The sequence below is a fragment of the Prionailurus bengalensis genome, chromosome B3 (genome assembly GCF_016509475.1).
Source record: "Prionailurus bengalensis isolate Pbe53 chromosome B3, Fcat_Pben_1.1_paternal_pri, whole genome shotgun sequence".
Classification (NCBI taxonomy): domain Eukaryota; kingdom Metazoa; phylum Chordata; class Mammalia; order Carnivora; family Felidae; genus Prionailurus; species Prionailurus bengalensis.
In genome coordinates, this window is record NC_057355.1 from 66205365 (window position 1) to 66227617 (window position 22253).

Here is a 22253-nt window from a genome sequence, read left to right on the forward strand (position 1 = left end):
TTATGCCCTAATGCATTTACGTGATACCCATAGCTGCCAAATATTTTATTAACATTGAAAAGAGGAAGTTTGAAAAATAAAGAAATGTTAGAGATAGGGTTGACTTTAGGCAGGGGTGACAGTGACAATCATTTGATAATAATCACTGTTTATATGGCAGCAATTATAAGAGTATTTACCAACAATAATTGGTTTCCTAACATCCAGGTGAGTCCATTGTTCTTTGTTCTTCTTACAGAGGAGTAAACTGAGGCACACACTGGAGTGAGTTTCCCAGGGTTTTTTGGAAAGTCATGTGAATAGAGTCAGACAAATGCATTAGATACTCAATTCCGACATCAAAATGTGAAGTTTCATATTCATAGGTAGATTTCCCTGTTGATCTCTTCTGAGTAAATTGAAGATTGGTGTCTGTGCATTTCTTCACTCCTCTCCACCTCCAGCCACTCCCACCTGCTCCTCACAGATGCCAAACAAATGGGAAAAGGAATCCTTGGCACTAGAAGTCTGAGGTTCGTCACAAGAATGATATCTGTCTGAGGTATCAACTGCTAAAACTGGTCTGTAAACCAGGCATTCAAGAAGAGCAAGATGGGGGGCACCTGGGTGGCTCAGTCGGTTAAGCATCCAACTGTGGCTCAGGTCATGATCTTGTGGTTTGTGGGTTCGAGCCCCGGATCAGGCTCTCTGCTGTCCACACTGTGCCCTCATCAGATCCTCAGTCTCCCCCTTTCTCTGCCTCTTCCCTGTGCTCTCAAAAATAGATAAACATTTAAAAAAATAGCAAGATGGCCTAATACAGGAATAAAGATGAATTTCATAATGTCCTTCTTTCTCAGTGACATATATAGATATCTTTCGTCTCTATCTACCTATCTATCTATCTATCATCTATCTATGCCTGTTCTTGTCAATAGTGGCCTTGGGAAGTTCATCTAATTTTTAAAGGTTTTTTTTTTCTAGATCACAAGACCCTAGGAAAGATAAAATTTCTCTAATGCTGAAATAGTGTTCCAGTCTGTTCAAGAGTGAGCTCACACTAACCACTCAATTTTTACAAGTAGCCCAGGTTGTAAATGGTATGCAGTAGGACCACAACTCTATGACTCACTCCAAAATAGAACAGGCGGTCTTGACTCTCAGGTCAGCATCCTTAAGTCTCCTGTTGGAATAGCCCATTGTTAGTGGTGATGGAGAGAGGGACCCAATGACAAACAGCTTGCTGTTTCATGCCAAACTAATGCTGTGCATGTGAGAGATGCCAGAGTTATAATTTCTTTAGGAAATTTGTTCCTTGATCAAAATTTAATCTTTGACAGAGAAAGTTTTTCCAAATTTCAAATCATATCTCCCTCATAATAGATTGAATTCCTTTTTCCTCTACTTTTGGCCTAAGCCACCTTGCACCTCATTCAGCAATGGACTGTAATATACTAGTTCTAAGCCTCTGCTGGGTCATGGACTTCTCTGAGAATGTAATGAAACCCATGAACACCCAGAAGAATAGGTACAAGTACACACACACACACACACACACACACACACACTTGCCTATAATCTTAGGGCTATCCAACAATTAAAACCGAAAACAAATGAACAAAAGCAAACAGAAACAACGAAGAAACTCTGTACTCTAATGAATTTGCCAGAAATCTCAGGTAAAAAACATAATCACTCTGCCTTTCATTGGGAGTTGGATTTTAAATTAAATGATTTTTTTAAATGGTAAAAGATGGCTCACACCTTATTAGATGTTAAATTTATAAAAAGTATGAACCACACCTTTTGGTCTGTTCTGTTGTGTACTGTCAGGGCCAGCACAGAGGACTCAGCATTCTGTGCAATGCACAACGCTGGGGGCATCTTGCACACCATGCAGTCATGCTGTGATTGACACTCTCAGAGTCAGGCAGTGCTCCTTCCTCATCAATGCCTAACACATTTCGGATACTGAATGGGTTAATAAACTGAAACAGCACCACCCAACAGCACATCAGTTTTAGTAAAATGCTCTTTCAGTTATTAGCCATTAAGTCTGCTTTGGCTGTCATTATTCTGTTTCTTCTTAATGTTTGGCGACTTTCTCCTTAATGTTTATCTTGGTATGTTAAAATATATATATACACACACATATATACACACATATATATGCACACATATATATGTACACATATATATATGTACACATATATATAGTGTACACAATATATATATGTACACAATATATAGTACACTGTATATATAGTACACATACATATATATACACACACATATACACATATATATACATATATGTGTATATATATACACATGTATATATATAAATGTAAATAAATGTATATATAAATATACATAATATACATAATATACATAATATATTACAAATATATACAAATATACATAATATATACATAATATACATAATATACATAATTGTATATATAAATGTATATAAATGTATATATAAATGTATATATACATATATATGTGTATATAATATATGTGTGTATATATATGTATGTGTACTATATATACACATATATATGTATATATACATACATATATATACACACACATATACATATATATGTATATATATGTATATAATATATGTATATATATGTATGTGTGTGTGTATATATGTATGTGTACTATATATATGAAAAAATATATATGTATATGTACTAGAGAGAGAGAGAGAGAGAGAGAGAGTACATGTCTAAATAGCCATTAGACCTTAAAGAATTTCACTATTACACATAAAATTTTTTCCATTGGTGAGCTTTATGCTAATAAGTATCTTGTACACTGCCTTTCAATGATTTGTGACCACCTTAGAGCCCTGCTTTGTGAAATGTCTGATTATCTGCATATCTATCTATTAATGTGTTTATCTGTCCACCTATCTATAGAAATTTTAAACGGCGTAATAACTTTGAGAACAGTGACACTAATGTAGTATTAGATTAAAAGAATGTTACTTTATATGGGTGTAAATGTAATTTAGAGGCACTTAAAGGAAGCTCTGTACTTAGCATGATTCTTGGCCAGTGAAGACAGGTTGGTCCCACTCATTTTGGGATTGCTAATTTGCCGTTAATTAGGAAGATTGATTCTGTTCTGTGATGCATAGTCCCAACCCCAAATGCATTTTTCTGGTTTCTGGGGCACTTTTCTAGTTGTCATTGTCATTGCAAATGTGTAGCTGAATGTCACAGGGCCTCATGAAATGAAAGTGCTTCCTGGCTTCTAGAAAGCAAGTACTGACATTCTCCTGATTTTGTTTTGTTTTGTAAGGCCCATGCTGGTATTATTTCAAATAAGCTTCTGCTTTATTTTGTTTGATAGTTTTAAAATTACAACATGAAAGCCGTGCTCTTATTTGAATTCTAGTGAAAGAAACGCGTTCATAGCAAAAATTCTTTATTTTCTTGAAGTGCAGATCCCATGCACCCATTGAGGTTGTGCTATTCTGTACAAAACAGCATTTACTTTTCAGTTTGCTAACTGTTTGTTTATCTTCCCTGTGATACATTGAGCTTGCAGCTGTAAGCCTTTTTTCCTACTCTCTTCTCTTGGCTGATGACAAATCTTAATCACTTGACTGTCCTTCATGACAATTACTTTAACTAAGATGAGTTATATTCCCTTTATTGGAATCGAGTCAGGGAATCTATCAAAACTAGTGAAAGGAAAATTCCTAGAAATGTTTTAAAACAGAGTCATTAAGAACGGGCTGAACCAATATGGAAAAAAATGTGGGTACTCGAAAGAGTGAAGAAACCACTTATTCACTGCACTTTTGATGCCCACCATTGCCAGTAGAGTAATAGGCAACTTTGGAGCACCTGGGTGGCTCAGTGGGTTAAGCATCCGACTTCAGTTTAGGTCATGATCTCACAGTTCATGGGTTCGTGCCCTGCATCGGGCTCTGCTGACAGCTCAGAGCCTGGAGCCTGTTTCAGATTCTGTGTCTCCCTCTCTCTGACCCTCCCCCATTCATGCTCTGTCTCTCTCTGTCTCAAAAATAAATAAACGTTAAAAAAAATTAAAATAAATAAACATTAAAAAACTAAAAAAAAAAAAGAATAACAGGCAACTTTGAACTACATAATTTATTTCATAGTGGTGGAAACTGGATGATAAAAACAACATCAAACCCATAAGGAGGGATCTAATTTCATTTCTATACTTCACATGCTATGTAATGCTGCTCATACATATATGGATAGAAAGGTATGCATATATATGATGAACATACATGTGTATATTTACAGTCAAAGTCAGTGACCAATCCATGATTACTGTTTCACCTTTCCTTTTTCTTAACTTCAATAATTTGGAAAAAATCTTTCATAATTTCCTTTTCTTGTGACTCCAGTAACAAGGTGAAAATTATTTTAAATGCGCTAAATAGAACATCCAAGACAACACAGGACAAAATAAATAAAAAACCTTGTCACTAAGGGCATGAGAAGGGAAATGAGTGGTAATCCATAAAACACGGGTCTTTATAAATGTGTGTCTGTATCTTGTCAGCCTAACTTGCAGCCTTAAGTACTTAAGAGAGAAACCTTTGGTTGTGCGTTTTGTCATGACTTGGGCATCCTTGCCAGCCTCTGTGATATCTCCTGGAGGCACTGGGAATTCTTGGGAAGTTCTTTATTGTTGGATATCACTAAATGCTTTGTATAAAAACTGTGCAATCAACTCTACTTATCTATGTGGTATACTGTCTGTACATAAATTGTAATCTTCAGCTGGCTTCTTCCTGCCAGCCAGGAGTCTGCTGAGCTGTGACCTCTATCCTCAATATATGTATGTTTAGTAAATCCAAATTTATCCTAATACTAGCAGGCATAAAATATAATTGGAGAATTAGAATTGCTGCTTCCTTTAAAACTACACATTCGGTCATTGACAGTTGTTTGTTGAACACCTACTATTGCCTAGGTACCTATCACGGTGCCAGGCAAGGTGTATTCAGGAGTGAGACAAAACAGACCCTCTGCCCCCACGGAGCTTACAGTTCAGAATCAGATGTAAATGACAAAAGTATAAAACAATTACATAGATCGTTTAGAACTTGGAGTATATTTTCCCTAAAGTTCATTGTTATAACCATGCACAGAGTGCAAACCACACCCACGAAAGCCTACACATGACTCCTTCTGAATTTCATCTCAGATTGTTGGAAACATATCTCCCTCACCCTATGTGGTTGGGGAAGAAATAAGATGAAAATTTGAAGAAAGTTGCCTGCACTAGGAGGCTCCTACTCCTTCTACAGGTCAGAGCAGACTGCCAGAACCAGCATTTTTTGGCCTTTGGAAGAGGGCTCCACCTCTATCCTTTTCTGGTTCTTCCATTTCCTCTTCCATCCCACTGATTCACGACAGTAAATTTCAGCTGTTGAATAGGATATGTATAGGTAAAATGTCTAAAGGGTGGAAGGGTTTCTGTAATTCATTCTCTAATGAATGTTTGATGGGGCCATTTGTCAGATATTTACAGTGCTAGGTGCTAAAGAGATATTAGTAAGCCGGAGACATCCTCCCTGCCTTCATAGAATTTCCAGTCCATGGAGAAAGACAGGCCAGACATACTTATATAATTATTATTTGTTTTTATTATTAATAATGCATATAGTGGAATCATCTATGATGAATTGATCATGAGCTGTAAATTATTTTCTTTTTGATTTCCCTTTATAAGCAGTGCCACTGCATGAATGGTGTGGTCCTTGACCATGTAGAAAGGAGAAGTTCGCGCACAACAGAAGATAAAAGATGTTGGTTTTGATTAGTTCTCACTAAGCCAAGCACAACAATACTGTGTTTAAATCATCTCTTTCTTTAAAAGTATCTAAATACTTCATGTGTATTATCTAACTGCTTCTCAGGAACGTTTTCTCAGTAAGGGCCGTATCCTGTTTAATCTCCACTTATGTAAAAGGTTAAGTAACCGAGGTACATAAACTACTTGGCATTTCCCAGAAGTATCCATGCTATTGCAATGGTTTGTGGGTACATACAGGTAGTAACTGATAGTTTTTCACAAGTTCCTTCTTACGGAGGAACAGCAAGATACAGTAGAAATGGCAGATTTTGAAACAAGAAGGATCTGAGTTTCCTTCTGTTGTCACTATTAGCTATCTGCACCTGAATTTGGGGGCTCAGTTTCCCCATCTGTCTAACTGAATTAATGCCCCTGGTTCAGAATATTGTTGTGAATACCGTGACACTAGAGTTCCACAAAGTAGCTGTCATCACTGTTGTTGTTGTTACATCACGTTTTCTGGTTCCTTTCTATGCTTGGAAAAACCTTGTATATTTTTCTGCATATGGTGAGAGATTCATAATATATATCATTAAGTTAGCAGGTAGCATACAGAATGAATATCAGGAATGTCCGACTTCTTTCTGCAAATAGTTCCTGCTATGGTTATGTAGGATTTTTAGTTTTCGCCAGGTTTATAATGCTTTTGATGATGGGATGTGTCACAGAGGCATTCACAAAATAAAGGCAAAGAAGGTCTCTGGTGTTTGAGTACTTAAGTGGCTTCCGAATCTGATACCTGAGGGTGGTTGGTGTCATGGCAAAATGGTCATGAAAACCCAGAAATCCAGGCCAACTCTAAAGATTTTTTTTTTTCAGTAGCAGGTTTAAAAAAAAAATTCTGTAAGCCTTTGTTTGTGGTATTTATCAAAATTTCCAATTGAATACCTGAGTTTTATAACGTATACCACTACGATACAAACAGCTGACAGGATTTGTTGCTGGCTTCTAAATATGGAGAAAATGACTTCTCACAGGCATACTAACACACATGAAGAAGAGAACAGGTATTCTTGTGAGACATTTAAGTTAGCATCACACCCCTGAGAGAGTCTCTTGGTCACTTCCTCTATAACCCATTGTTTCTCATATTAAAATACATCAGACATGTGTCTTTATTCCTCTCACTCTGTTTCTTAAGGATATAAAAAAAGAAAAAAAGGGGATATTAACATCAAGACGCTGTGGGAGGAACAACCCATCTATGCACTCATACTGGCCTCTTGAAATGGTAGATGACATGTCCTACCCAAGATGAATAAGGTCTGAAGATTAGAATAAACAGCATATAGATAATATTTTATGATCATCTTTTTGCATATAGTTTTTTTTTCTTTCACCTTACTTTCCAACCAGAGCCTTCAAATTCCTTCTTTTCTGTCTTCCCATTCTTGCCTTCTCTCCAGGTTCTCTCCTGGCTCCTTCTGAGCCGCTCTGTTGAAACAGTTCACCTTATTCCCTCATGCTGCTTCTATCTGTGTCCCTGGTTTATCTACTTCTCCAGCAGGACCCCCTTAAACAGCATCAGGCCCTCTCTTATCTTCGGGGGGAGGGGGGATGGTGGGCGGTGGTCAGCCTCTCGGCAGGAGTGACAAGCCTTGCAAATCTTTTGGCTTCTGTAATAAAATCTCAGTTCCTGAGATTTATGAGGTCAGATGCATGTAGAAGAGAAAACACCTACAGTTCATGAAATTGTAAAGAATGCCAAGCACCTAGACAGGAGGAAAATACACCCAAATTCTTGACAGTTCATCTCTTGGCCAACATGCCCTGTGTTTTTTTTTTTTTTTTCATCATCCAGGTACTGTAGGTATTCAAATGGCCAATTCAGATGGTTTTTGGAGCTCTTGTGATATCAGTTTATGTAATTAATAGAAATACACCAGCAGGTGACTGTAATGTGATTATAAAGTACAGTCCTGGCTGTTGGGTGTATTGAATACTTTTAAATGAAATATGTGGAGTGTGTGTATGCATGCAATGTGTTTAAATGAATGCAGCCTTTCCAATCAGCCAGAAAGAGAGAAAGGATGTAAATTGCTAGCATGTGTTGTTCAAAATGCAAAAGTAGGGAAGCAATATTGATCTGTGCTTTGGATGTTTATTTACATCAGTTGCACAGTGTTAAGATGTCTGGCCATAATTATCAAGACCTGCCCACCTGTCAAACCGCAATTGGGTTATTTCCCCATTGTCTTGCAGCAGTAAATCTTCAGGTCTGGATGGGCATTAGACAAATGGAAAAAGGCTACTTTCTCAGAACATGTAATTCATTATGGAAAACAGGTGCCTGCTGAAGATTTTTGCTTTAATGCAGACATATTTTATTATTCATAAAATATTAATGTGAGTAGTCACTACCAGAGTTGTGTGGGTTGTTTTCGTGTAAAATTTTCAGTTTTAATATGAGACAAGAAATTGTAAAGATTCTCCAAACCTTGCTTTTTGCAAAGGTAAAACCATTCCATAAATAGTTTCATTCCCTTGCTGTCCCAAAATAGGTTCAAACGACCCTGGCTCCCACTTACGTAATGTGGGAAATGCTTTAATGTTGTATGCGGTGGATGTTCCGTCCAGGGACAACCTTGCAGCGGGGGACAGAGTGACCTTTCAAGGAAAAAAAAATGAAATGAAATATACTTTCATTTTCCAGAAATATGCATGCAAGTAAAAATTTGACAGCCTGGAAGAACATAAGCAAATATATCTTTTTATTTGAAGATAAAAAGAAGCAGGGCTGGATAGGAAAGAGAAAAAAACCTGTGAAAAAAACGGATGATGCAGTTTTTACGAATAAGCAGCTTAATGTATCTTGGCACCCACAGTAAGCCTTGTAGGAGCTCAAAGTGCCTCAGGCAATCTGTGAGCAGAATAGCAATTTTATTACTTTGTCATTAAACCAATTTCACAGCAGTATTGTTTGTTAATGAGCAGCGGCAAACGAGCGAAGATGTCACACACTGGAATAGCAGAGAGATTTGTGACCCAAGCTCACAGCACTAAGATGGAAAGACCACGGCTATAAAAAAGGAAATACTTTGGGATGAAATGCAAAGTCTATACAGCAGAGCTTGTGTTTATGAGCTACCATTTTGCTAAGAGCTGTGAGAGAAATAAAGGTCTGGAAATTTGCAGTTAAAACAGGGCCTATAAAATTAAAACCAAATTAAAGTATAGCAGAGGATTACTGCACAGACTGTACTCGACAAAATATATTTTAAGTGATGAGGTGAAATCTAAATCAGTTTTGTTTGAATTTGGTTGGTATTTATGAAATTCAATAAAAAATGAAAAAATATCCAAACAAAGCAGCTGCCTCACCCTTCTGTGGTCTCTGAGCCATAAACATGCATCACTTTGAGAAAATTCAAACTTGCCAATCCTTAAATAATTAGCAACTCTCGATTCACACGGTGCACCCCTCTATCTCCATGAAAGCCTTCTCTGTTACTTTATCTATTTCTAAGGATATTGCACATGTATAATAAACACTCAGGCACAGCCTGATCCGCCTGAAGCCCATGAATCAAGTGCACCTAGCAGAGGCTGGAATTGAGCTCATCATCTGTGGAGATTTTCTCTTTTTTTTCCTCCTTTTTTGCTTGTTTTTCATTTTGTCTTTAATCTTTATTTTCCTGTCTTTCTTTTCACTTCTTTTCATTTTCTTTCCTCCTTTTCTCCTTTTTTTTTTTTTTTTTTTTTTTTTTTGGTAGCCAGACTAGTCTTTACAAAGAACTTGGGAGACAGCCTTAAGGGATACAAGAAACAGTGCCAGACAGGCACATTACTGTGTCCCTGCAAGGCATCCCAGGGTGAGTGCTGGAGCTGTCTTGCTGTGTCCACACAGGGAAAAGTGGTTTCGGCTACCAGTCCTGAGAGCAGACTCACCCTCTTCAGAAAGAGAGTGAGGTGAAGGCAGGGAACTGAGCGGGGTGATCAATCCATAACTGGATCTCCATTTACAAAGGGGATTTTTAAAATACTCTGGTTGTCAGACTGGCTCCTGAGCCACCCTACTTCTTTGTCAGCGAAGCTCACCCTCTTGAGTGTGAGCTGATCCAATGTTGGGCTCCTTTCTGAAATGCCTGGCACCTACAGAAGTGCCTCTTCCATAGGAAGGTCCCAGCAGCTCCACATCCCCAGGCCCGTGGCTGGTCATGGTCACATTTGGTACGCCGGATGGATTAACGTTTCTGGCAAGGATGTGTAGTTAACTGAAGTAACCACTGGGACCCTACCCCCGACCCCCTTTATAGTTTGGGTTGGCTAGAGATGTGTATTTTCATACTTTTCTCTCCTAACCCCAGCTTGGATTATGAAGGTGTTTAGTAATTTTTAAATTTGGTTTGGTTCTGTTGTTTTCTTTGCTATTCTTTCTGCCAGTCCTTTCTTCTTTCGTTTAGAGTGATTTTTGGACTGATTCGGTGAGAGGGGACTTTGCAGGAAGTGCGCACGGCCATGGTGTAGGCAGTGTGCACAGTGGTGGGAGTTCGGCTTTAAGACTGTTTTCTGCCTGACAGGGCAGGACCCCCAGACAAATCACTGGCTGGCTCCGTGGTAGTTGGCAGTCATTCAAGACTGGTCTTGTGCCAGGAGTATTACTAGATAGCCAGACAGATCAATTCACTTTTACATTCCCGCCATTATTTATAGCCCCACTGTATATCTACTCTTGCTTATGAAGTAATGATTAGCAAATACAGTACACATAAAACATGGGCATTTGTTCTGGAAAGGGCTTTCTCCTGCTGATATTGCAGATAGTTTCACAGGTCACAGAACCTTAAAAAGGATTTAAAGGGCATGTCTTGTGTAGCATTTGTTCTTTTGAAAATGATGCTCCTTTCCCATTTTTGAGTAATTGAAGAGAATAGAAAGGTTTTCGCATTACTTATGTCTGGTTGAATTCTCTGCAGCCCCTTTTCCCACAGATGTTTCAGCCAAACCTGTACAGAGCACGGTTACACGGCATGGCTTGCTATTTTGCCATTTAAAATGACTATTTTGTATTTTCCTTTTGAGTGTGTCAAGGTGAACAAAACTAGTGCTGGCAGCATTTACGGCAGGGCATTTGGGATAGGATTTTTCTTAGGCCGGAGGAAGCTCACAGGACTCAGTGAAGGAAGACTTTGGGTCCCAGTTTTGTGTGTGTTTTCTTCTCCCTGCTCTTCATGTTCTCTGTCTTTCTCACTCACTCTCCAGAGCACATGGTTGATGTCAAGATGCTTCTCGGTCATCTCCACAAGTGGTGGTCTACCAATTTCTGGGAGGATTAGGTACTGTACTAATGCATTTTAAGAGGGGTTAATGCAGTTCCGAGTTAATGCTTTTGGAGGATACCACACAGCTTGGATCATGAGGAGCAGGGAAGCTTGACTTTTCCTGAAGGAAATGTGGTGGCCATAAACCAGCTAGCTGGGAGCCTGGTATAAAATCTACACATGAACTGAGTCATGTCTTCCTATCGGAATGATCAGATATGGCTGAAGAACATAATAACAGGATGATACCATCCGAAAGAATAAGGAAAAGTGGGCCAGAATCTGAAAACATGAAGCTTGTTGGCAAGCTGCTATACTTTTCTTTACTTCATACCTGGTTTATTGTATATTGGCCTTAATTCAGCTGACATCACGAGTACCTTTTGTACCCTCCAGCAACTGATTGCGTTCTGTATTGTATATGTGGTTTCTTTTCCATCTATTGCTGCAGATGGGATTGTGACGTATTATTGGTAAGGAGACTTACAACTCCTAAGAATAAATACTGTTTGGGAGTAAGATTTTTTGTTGTTCCTTTCTAGAGGACTTTAATAATTTCAGATTTCATAAAGGAAGGCTTATATTTCAGGAGATTTTCTTCTAAATAATATGCAACATTACCTAGAAACTTATATCCATTACAAAGATGAGAAAAATTGAGTTTGCCAAAGAGACTTACACAATTTTATACAGATTGATAATGAGAGAAAACAAAATTAAACTATACTTCCTTTAGGCTTATAGTGTTTGTTTCTGCCCTTTCATTTATGTTTTTAATTTTTTTTAATGTTTACTTATTTGTGTGAGAGAGAGAGACAGACAGAGCGTGAGCAGGGGAGGGGCAGAGAGAGAGAGGGAGACAAAGAATCCGAAACAGGCTCCAGGCTCCGAACAAAGGACAGAGCCTGATGCGGGGCTTGAACTCAGGAACTTTGAGATCATGACCTGAGCCGAAGTCAGACGCTTAACCGACTGAGCCAACCAGGTGCCACTGTTTCTGCCCTTTATACTCCAGTAAAACTAGACATTCAAAAGAATAAAAAGGGATAACAGGGGTTACAGTGCACAATAAGGTAAAAAAAAAAAAAAAAAAAAGGCTTTCTTTGGTGAAATACCCTTTTACCACACTGCCTGACATTTTAGAGCCCTTTACAGTTTTCAGGTCACTTTTGTATATGCTGTCTCATTTGATTCTCATGTCAGCCCTGTGAGGTAAATGAGGTTTAAGTTATTATTCCCTCTGTAAGTGAGGAAATGCAGGCTCTTCAAGGTTTGGTGGCTTGTTCACTGTTGCAGAACTCCTGAGTGTCAGACCAGGGCCAGACCTTCGGTATCTGCTCTGCACCCAAGGGTCTTCCTTCTACTTCTTCAGATTCGTTTCCATATGCTTCATTTTCCTGTGGGAAGAGCTCAGCTTAATTCTTTAAGATAATGGAGGCAGCTTTGCCCAAAGAAAATGATATTTCTCGGCCACAACATTATTTAAGCAGATTCATTTCCATATTAGTCCACATCAGTGACCATGGGCCTCTTTGGATATTCTGAGAGTCTCTCTCCATTCCTGACCTTTGAGGGTGAGATTTCCCACAACTAAGCCCTCACTCTTAAGGACAAACTAAATCAAGTTTTAATTCCCATTTTGCTTTCTTTGGTTTCTCTCTATAGCTGCTTTTCCCTCCGCTTTCTGATCAGTAGTTGAGTCTTTGTTTCTTACTGTTTTAGTGCTGACTATCTGAATGTATTCTGCTTGGCAGGAACACTCAAATTTCATTTTTTTCAGCCATGCTAGGAGGTCACTGATATATCAGTCTTCACACTGTTTTAGGTATGGAGTTATTGCCAAGTGGTGCTGAAATAGGAACTATGGGAACAACCTAAAAGGCAGGGGGCACGCTTTGGGTGAAGCAAATTCTTTCCCACTGCGGGTCAAGAGTAGAAAGACGAAGACAGTGGCAAGCAACTTTGAACTCCATAAGTTAAAGGAAGAGACTAAGAGCCTTGTTTTTTTCCTTTGAAAATGATATGAAGATCAATTCCTTGAAATGATTCAAACCACATAAAACAGCATACAGTATTAGGAAGACTGAATCTGGGGTATAGTTAATGACTTCTAAAACAAGCCAAGTGACTATCTCTTGAGCGGAACGTATGTTTACACTTCATGTTCTATCGGAACTGATCCTTTCTCTTTTTATTTTCCATGCTCCTTCTTTTGGCCCTGTGATCGAGACACTCCATGGAGCTACATAGAGTCCTTTGCGTCAATCCTCCATATTTCACAGGCATTTCAGGATATCTTTCCTTGGTGATACCTGTCACTAGGGCAAAGGTAGCATTAAAAATTCATTCTACAAGGGCTGCATCCTGGAGAACTTTATAGACCATTTTTGATTAATGAATAGAAAATTTGCTAGATTTATTTGGTTTTTCAGAGTTGAAACTGAACGAGAGGGTTTTTTGTTTTTGTTTTTTTCCCCCTGACTTTTCTTTGAAGCGTGCTTTTACCAACAGAAGACAGGATCCTATGCTGCACTCCAGCCCTGAGGGTAGGTTAATTCCGAACCTCCACCTGTGTGTGTTGGATTGGTCAGTTCCATTGTAGGTAAAAGATGTAGAACAATATGATTCCACGTGACTTCTGCAGAACTTCCTTTTTTTTTTTTTAAGTGAAGGACTTGATTGCCATGTAATTTCTGTATTATTTTACCATCAGAACACAGGAGTTTCTGAGAATGTATCCCTTATAAATACTAGGTCAGAATGGTATTTCTACTTTCTTCACTTGGTGAGAATGATGAGTAAGAGAGCCTAGTCTGCCAAAAGTCAGCATGGAGGTCTTTTTACCACATTTCTGCTCCCCATTTAGAGCCACCATCTCACACGTGCTCCCGTTAACGGAGCTTCAGCTGATTTACTTTTAGTAGTCAGCCATACGGGTTCTAAACCATTTTCACCCTCGCCTTCTAAGACTTTTGAGAATTAAGAGAGGTGGATGTAGAAGAAAGGTATGGATTGCTGAGTGTCTGGAACTCTAATCTTCAGCTCCCACTTCTTCTTTTTATTTCAGCATTAATACCCATGCTCCAAACACTAGATATTTTGGCTTCCATTGTCCTTGACTTCAAGGAACCACGAATAGAATAAGTATGTTTTTCTTATATACCTAAATATTTAAAAGAATAATTTGTGAACTCTGAACAAAGGTCCACCTATTACATTTATGCTTATCCATGCCAGCGTGGGGAGACAAATAAAATGCCCTGGAAGTTAAGACCTAACAAAATAGTTGAAAATTCAAGTTATCTCCCCTATCATTTACTTTGTTCCACTGACATTCTAATGGTGGTTGATTCTACATAAAGTAATAACTACGTGCAATTTAGTAACACAAACTTTGACTCTCATCCTCCAGTGTTTAAGTGATAATAGAAATAAGTAGTATGATTGGGCTACTGTACACATAACCTAGAAGATAATTAGACTTCTTTTGGTAACATTGGAAGGTTTTCTAATTATTCTTTCTAAGATTTAAAAAATAGTGGGGCTGGCTCAGTTAGAAGAGGTATGTGATTCTTGATCCTGGGGTTGTGAGTTGGAGCCCCATGTTGGTGGTAGAGACTACTAAGAAAATGAACTTTTTAAAAAATAAATTAGGGGCGCCTGGGTGGCGCAGTCGGTTAAGCGTCCGACTTCAGCCAGGTCACGATCTCGCGGTCCGTGAGTTCGAGCCCCGCGTCAGGCTCTGGGCTGATGGCTCGGAGCCTGGAGCCTGTTTCCGATTCTGTGTCTCCCTCTCTCTCTGCCCCTCCCCCGTTCATGCTCTGTCTCTCTCTGTCCCAAAAATAAATAAAAACGTTAAAAAAATTTTTTTTTTAAATAAATTAAAAGTTGATTGTATTTTAAATATGTCAACTATGTGGTTATACTTAATCTTTACAATAAATGTATGAAGTGTGTGTTATCTCCATTCTACAAATGAGAAATATTGAATCAGGTCAGAGAGTTAAGATTTAAATTTGTCTCCAACTTGAGTCTAATACCTTTGGTACTGAGCATATGAGGTAGAAGTATTTGCTCTCTCTGTGACTTGCTTAGTAGTTACCTCTACCTGGTATGTTCTGCCCCCTTCTATCCTTCCCATCTCCACTTGTCAGAATCCTTCAAGGAGGAGCCCAAAGCCTCTTGTCCTCTTCCCTGTCTCACCCACATTGTGTCCATCCTCTCCACACACCCATGACCCACTGTCCTGCCATTGAGACTCTTTCATCCTGTAGCATGGTCATCTCTTCACTGCTAAATGTCAAGCTTTCTGAGAGCAAGACTGAATCTTCTTCATCTGTGTATGCTTTGCAGTGTTTGGAGGATTATAAACATTGGGAATTTATTTTAGAATGATTTGAACATTTTTCCTTTTAATTCTCAGATGATGTTCTGATGCCTTTCCAATACAAACTGGCCTTCACGTTTCATCCTCAGGGCAACTCTTTTTGAAGTAGGTCATACAATTTATTCTCATTTTATACTTGAGGATAACACGACACAGAAAGGTTAAAGAACTTATCCAAAACCACACAGAAAGTGATATAGCTAGGGTTTAAACCCAAGTTTCTAAAGCCCACAGTGTTTCCATTAAGTTGTACTGTTTCTATCATGACATAAAACCTAACAGATTGGTGGATAGGTATGTGTCTTATTTCTTCAATTAAACTAGGAGATCCATAGGGCACGAAATTAATCTCATATCGAGTACCTTTTTCACTTGCCAAATGTGGCCTCTGCTACAAGTTCCTCTTTTGTGTGCCTCCTCATAAGGCCTTCAGTACAATGCCAACAGGGAGCAGACACTGAGTAAATATTTGTTCAAGGGGATTAACAATTGTATCTTCTAGAATTTCTACAAATAATCAAAGAGTACTACTAAAAGGAAGGAGTTAAACTAGGAGATCCAGCTGACTGTTTGAAGGGAGACTATACTATATACATAATGGGAACGGGATTCATTACAGGTGGCATAGAGATGAGACAAGCAAGGAGACGCTTCTGTTCTGAACCTTGGCCCTGTGTGTAAAGAAATCCCAGTTATGTGTATGGCATGAACTTCTCACCATTGTGATAGTTCTCTTCAAGTGTTCTCTTACTCTCGTACTGACCCAAAACTTTTTACAATTTATATTCCGTATGGTGATGAGTTGGTGGCCGACATTTTGCCCAGATGTTTCCTTAGAGTGTGGTCGAAGATAAAGATCTGTTGAGGATTTTCTTTGCAGGAAAATTTGAGAAGCCTGAAGTTTTAGGACGGAGTTAGGCCCTGAGTTTGGGGATCCAGACAGACAGGCTGAATAAACAAAGGGAATTCAAATTTCTAAAGTACAAGTCTCCAATAACCCTGCAGAACTGATAAATGAGAAAATTACCTTGGACCTGTGGAATCAGTTTCAGAGTGGTAACTTACTTTGTTTTGTCTTCACCAGTTGGGCCATGTTCCCATACTCATTTCCCTAGATTTTAAAGATTTTTGAAAATGCTAACCACTGTAAAATTAAATGCACATTCTATATTTTTCCTTTATTATTCCTTAGAACCTATTAGTTTATTAATTTAGGTGAGTGAAAAGTCCTGGTCTAGAAACCAAGTAATTTCCAAGGTTCCATTTTAATGTGTTGGGTCTAAAACCTGGCTCTCTTTTTCCTGCCTGACTGGAAGATATCAGAAAAAGAGTCTGTTAGTACTAAGCAAGCTTGTGATCAGATTGTTATCAAGATGCTCCCTAGTTCCCAGGAGATGTTTCAGCTGCAGGCCCCTCCAGAGAAGACAGTAAGAATGACCCTGGCTATTCCTCATTTCCTAGCCCCAAATTGTGTGTGTGTGTGTGTGTGTGTGTGTGTGTGTGTGTCCCAGATAGTTCGTCCCGATAAGTCCAAAACTCTTTCCACCCATTTCACCAGCCTTCTACCTTTTCCCTTCTCTGACTGAGTAGCACTGCCTTTCTCACACATAAAATGGCTTTCTTCTCATCACTGTTGCCATTGCCTGAGCCATCCCATTTGCCATTCTACAACTTCCACTTGCTTTTTAATGGAAAATAAGGGCTAGTCATGGTGTGTATGCAAGGTTGACAGGAGCCAATGCCACCAACAGTAGGGTGCGTCCAGTGATTATGGAGAAGAAGTGACCATCTTTCCAAATAACAGGTTTGGTTTCTGCTTTTCTTCCAACCCATTTCCATGACACCTCCTACGTGAGTTCACTAGGGCCGCCATAGCAAATTACCACATATTGGGTGACTTAAACAACAGAAATTCATTTCTACAGTTTTGGGGCCTGGCAGTCCAAAACCAAGGTGTTGGAAGGTTTGGTTTCTTCAGAGGTCTGCCTCCTAGGCTTACTCATAGCTGCCCTTCTCTGCATGTCCTCACATGGTTATTCCTCTGTGTGCCTGCCTCCCTGGGTGCCTCTTCCTTTCTTAGAAGGACCCCAATCATATTGGACTAGGGATCCCCCCCCCCCCACCACACACAGACACAATGGCTTCATTTTAACTCCTTTAAAGACTATCTCCAAATGTGGTTACCTTCTGAAGTACTGGGGATGGGCAATTCAACATATAAATTTGGGGGAACACCGTTCAGCCTCGAACTCCTTTTCTTCACTGTCAGTATATACATGCTGGAAAGGCAACCCAATATATTCATGTAGAACACAGTAAGTCGGAAAGACCTGGATCTCAGTTTCACCTTGGCCACTTACTAACATTGTGACCTTAGGCATATTATCAAAGTTTGTTAAATCTAAGTTTCCCCAACAATAAGATAGGAATGTTGATACTATTACTTCATAAGGTTTTTGAGAGAATTAAATAAGAGGATACATGCATGATGGCACCTGGGTGGCTCAGTAGGTTGAGCATCCAACTTGGGCTCAGGTCGTGATCTAACAGTTTGTGAGTTCGAGCCCCACATTAGGTTCATTGCTCTCAGTGCAGAGCCCACTTCAGATCTTCTGTCTCCCTACCCCCTCTGCCCCTTCCCTACTCAGGCTCTCTCTCTCTCTTAAAAATAGATAAAACATTTAAAAGAAAAAAAAGGGGATACATGCATGCACTATTGAGTGCCTGGCTCAATAAATGTGCATTATAATTGAGTGAAGGTGAATTGTGAAGTCTTCTTAGAAAAGGAGATTTGGGTTATAGTCAAATTATGGGCATTAACTGGCACCTGAAGTTTTTCACCTAAAATATGAATTAGCTCTGAGTCTTCTAGAGTTTTCACTGTTTTACTCTTTTTCCAAGTCAGAATTTGATGGACTAGGTGGCCTAGAAGAGTAGTAATCCAATAGAGTAGTGATGACCATCTATGCCAGATTTTCCACAGCACTAACTGGAGATGTATTTGCATTGCCCCCATAGGCATACTCAGACTTAGAACATTTGTCCTGATTTTGGGACTAGCCATGGTCATCATAATAAGCATAGCACAGTCTACCACTTAATTCAATGAGTTCCATTTAGTTAAGAGATTAAATCCAATCCAAAGATTCATGGACTGTTTGCTTCACTTCAGTGAATCAGTGATTCACAGTTACTGATCAACCTACTAATACTAATAATCCCATAAATGGGAATGGGCCAACCCCTGCTGGTATAATTATCAGAGGGAGGAGGAGTGGGATGGGCACTGAACAGCCGATGGCTCTTCTCACTTCTGGAGGGGGGGCCCCCATGACAGTATTCAGGTGGGCAGGGCAGGGCCACTGTGATGCCTCCCTGGGGTCCCTTAGATGCTGGGAATTTACCGAGCCCCAGCTGTCAAACAACAATAAATTTTCCTTCAAAATATAAAACATAAATCACTGTTTCCCAAACACTGAAAGGCAAGAAGAAACTAAATCCCCATAATAATGAAAAGAATCCTGTTAATTAAATCAGCAAGGTAGAGAGCTTCCCTCCTAGCACACGGCCCAGCTGAACAGTAGAATACCTTGGAGACTGAAGCTGAAATCCAAGCCTTTTCTAGGTTGCAAGCCAGCATCCTGAGGGAACATTTAGAAGAAAAAAATCTGTAAGCACAGGACAAGTAAACACAACTTTTTTTTTTTTTTTTTGAAGTTGTACTTGGATTATGTTTATCTGGGAAGGGAAGTTGCAAAACAAATTGTAAACCAGGCTCAACGTATTTGTGCCAACCCTTATCAGATTTGCCACTAGTCAAGGGTAAACTGAAGGACAGGTCTCTCTCTGAACTAAAATGTAAAAGCAACTATATGGGATGCTTAGAGGAAGAGAGAGAAAAATGTCATTTCTTCTGATTTTTTGAAATTAATTTTTTCAACCATAGCCTGTTTGGCCCTTGAATATCCTGGATCAGATAGCTTACAATGATTAAGTGTTTACTTCACACATCTTTTTTTCTTTCTTTCTTTCCTTTTTTTTTTTTTTTTTTGTCTTGTGAAGCTACTGATATAGATTTGTGGGTTTTTTAAATGCTTGGTTAATTGGCTGGTCTACTAAAAGAGAGTCTGTTGCTGTGGTTGAGGAAAGCTGCAAAAAATAGAGGTTAAGGTTTCTTATGAATCTGTCACATTTGGGAATTGAGGGCCCTATAATATTACTGCCCTCAAGCCACTGATAGCAATTTCTGTTCGCATCAGTGGGAGCCTCACAGGAATGAGAGTCCCACCCTCTCAACCCCAGCCAGCTTTTGGTTTTACTCTCCAAACCAACTCACTTCCACCCATAATCTACTGACATTTAAATCAGTTTTGACTGCCAGAGGAGCGCTTTTCAAATGAACTGAAGCCCATTCACAGAATCTTGAGTTTTCCCTCCCGAACTTGCGGGTATTCCAAAGTACAAAAACTACCCAATTCTCTTCTAGACCTCAACATTTTACTAATCTCTCACATAAGGACTAATTACATACTAGTCATTGCATCAGTGTCTTTGAAAGATACGTTATGCATGTCATAAGATAGATTTGCAATACATCAAAGTTCATTCAGGCTTATATTTGCCTATAGCAAGGATGTGTTTTTAATCTGGCATGAGAGTTTTCTTATCATCATCTGCATTTTCCTTGTATCACCCTTTATCACACATGCACACATTTGGAAAGATCGTTTTCAGTATTAAAGGTGGCTAGTGCTGTTGGGAGGCCAAGTAGTGGATGTAGTTTTATTCATTATTATTATGTTTTAGTGAGGTATAGTTTTAGATTGGTAAGTAGAATTGGGTTACAATCCCTCAGCTCCTGCCACTACACCAAGTGCATTGACCTTGGAGGTGAGAGTAGCTACAAGAAAGGAGTTGCCAACAAAATATGGCTCAACTCTAGCTCTCCATGGCTAAGAAGAGTGTTAAGAAGCATCCCATGGCCACAATGCACTATCCAGTTCATTTGATTCCTGGGGCGAAGCAAAAGAATGTGGTGGATCCCAACTCAGTCCCAACTGCTTCCCTTTGACAGCCCCATCCATAGCCTGTCCTCAGTTGGGTAATGGATCATGGTCTGATTTCCTTTCAGTATGGTGTGTGTGTGTGTGTGTGTGTGTGTGTGTGTGTGTACTTCCTTCTGATCTTTCACTGTGCTTGAAAAGAAAAAAAATCTCCTTAAGGTCAAGTGTCAAGTCAGGAGACATTTAAAGTCACAAGGTACATTTATGAAAAATGAGTCTGTGTGTATAAACTCAGTGTATGTGCATGTAGGCATATTGCAAGAGACAAATTCTGAGGTTCTTAAAATTATTATGCTTTTGCATCATCTTTATAATCTTTCCCTGCAGGACTTTAAGGAAATAGTTGCCTTACATTTTGTTATTTGGAAATGGCTAATAGGTGATATTAAAGCTGTGTTTCACTGATGCTGTTAATGAATATCTTCGGTCACAGATATATGAGTGGCCATTATCTGATGAGGAATAACTCTTCAAGATGCTAAATACCTCCCGAAGGCTGGAACCTATGCTTGTTTAATGGAGAGTCTTAAACGAAATATAGATTTTATGCAGATCCAAAATATGTGCCTGGTCAAAAGTTCACTTTTAATTTCTTAAAATATAAGCTCCTCAGCCACATCTATGGATTAGCTTGGAAAAATAACCTAGCTAACATTTTTATTGAGCACCTACTCTGACCAGTCTATTGAACTAGATGCTGAGAACAAAGTAAGTCAGAGCTTAATGTAAACAGGTCATTTCAAAGAGATTCCAAAATTCAATGTTAGAAATAACATTAAATTTTGCCTTAATATTTAAATATACCCCTTATTTTCTATATCCCTATGTAATATAACTGCAAAATAGCTTTTCCGCTTCTATGTATGAGTTTTTGAGGTGTGGACAGTGGAAACAAACATCATAAAAACTGGCAAGCCCCCCACCCACCCCCGCCAGCCTGGGGGCCATTTTCTGTTTACAGGGACATCATTTTGACACTTGGCACCTTTTTTTTCCCCCAGGAGTAGAATTGGGGGTCAAGTCTAATTGTTAGGAGTTTTCAAAGACAAACTTATAAAAGAAAAAAAAATAAAGTTTGCATTCCTTTATATATTTGGATATGACAGATTAAAAGCAAGGCAGGTATGTAGAGCTGGTCTAATCCCTCACCAAGGTGGCAATCTCAGATGCTTTGATGCTGTCTGGTCGCAAGGCCCCTGAGACTCTTCGAGGAACCAAATCCAGTTGACTTTATGTGGCTTGCCTATCCCTTCTGGTGTTCAAAAAAAAGAAAGGAAAAGGTCCCTGCACCTTCTTGTCTCCTTCCTTTATTGTACAGTTTGCTTTGTTTGTTTGATTTTAAAACTGCCATTATGTGAAAGTGTTGCAAGTATAAATAATTGAGAAGATAACTCTGTAGGGAAACCACTTTCGCTGCCTTTGTGCAAAGGCAGCTCATTATGGCTCTGAGCTGCAGCATTCCATAAGCGCAATTATGCAACATCAGTATGTCGTGGATATTAACCAAGGGGAGTAGATAAGAGACGGGGAAAATAATTCTGTAACTTATTTAATTAAATTTATTTGGTTTTTCAAATAGTTCCTCTGGTGTGTAATTTTCCCGACCACGCCATGGTTGCTGTGGTCTTTGTGGGACTGTTGTTCAGCGTTTGTTTTTTGGCATCCCTCCTCAATTCTGTATGGACCTAAAATGTATTTATATTG

The 22253-nt window shown here is 39.0% G+C and overlaps 1 protein-coding gene across 10 annotated transcripts in view; it reads left to right on the forward strand.

The window, feature by feature from the left end:
• Window positions 1-22253, forward strand: part of MEIS2 (Meis homeobox 2) — a 209477-nt gene that overhangs the window by 165924 nt on the left and 21300 nt on the right. The gene's annotated exons all lie outside the window — the stretch shown is intronic.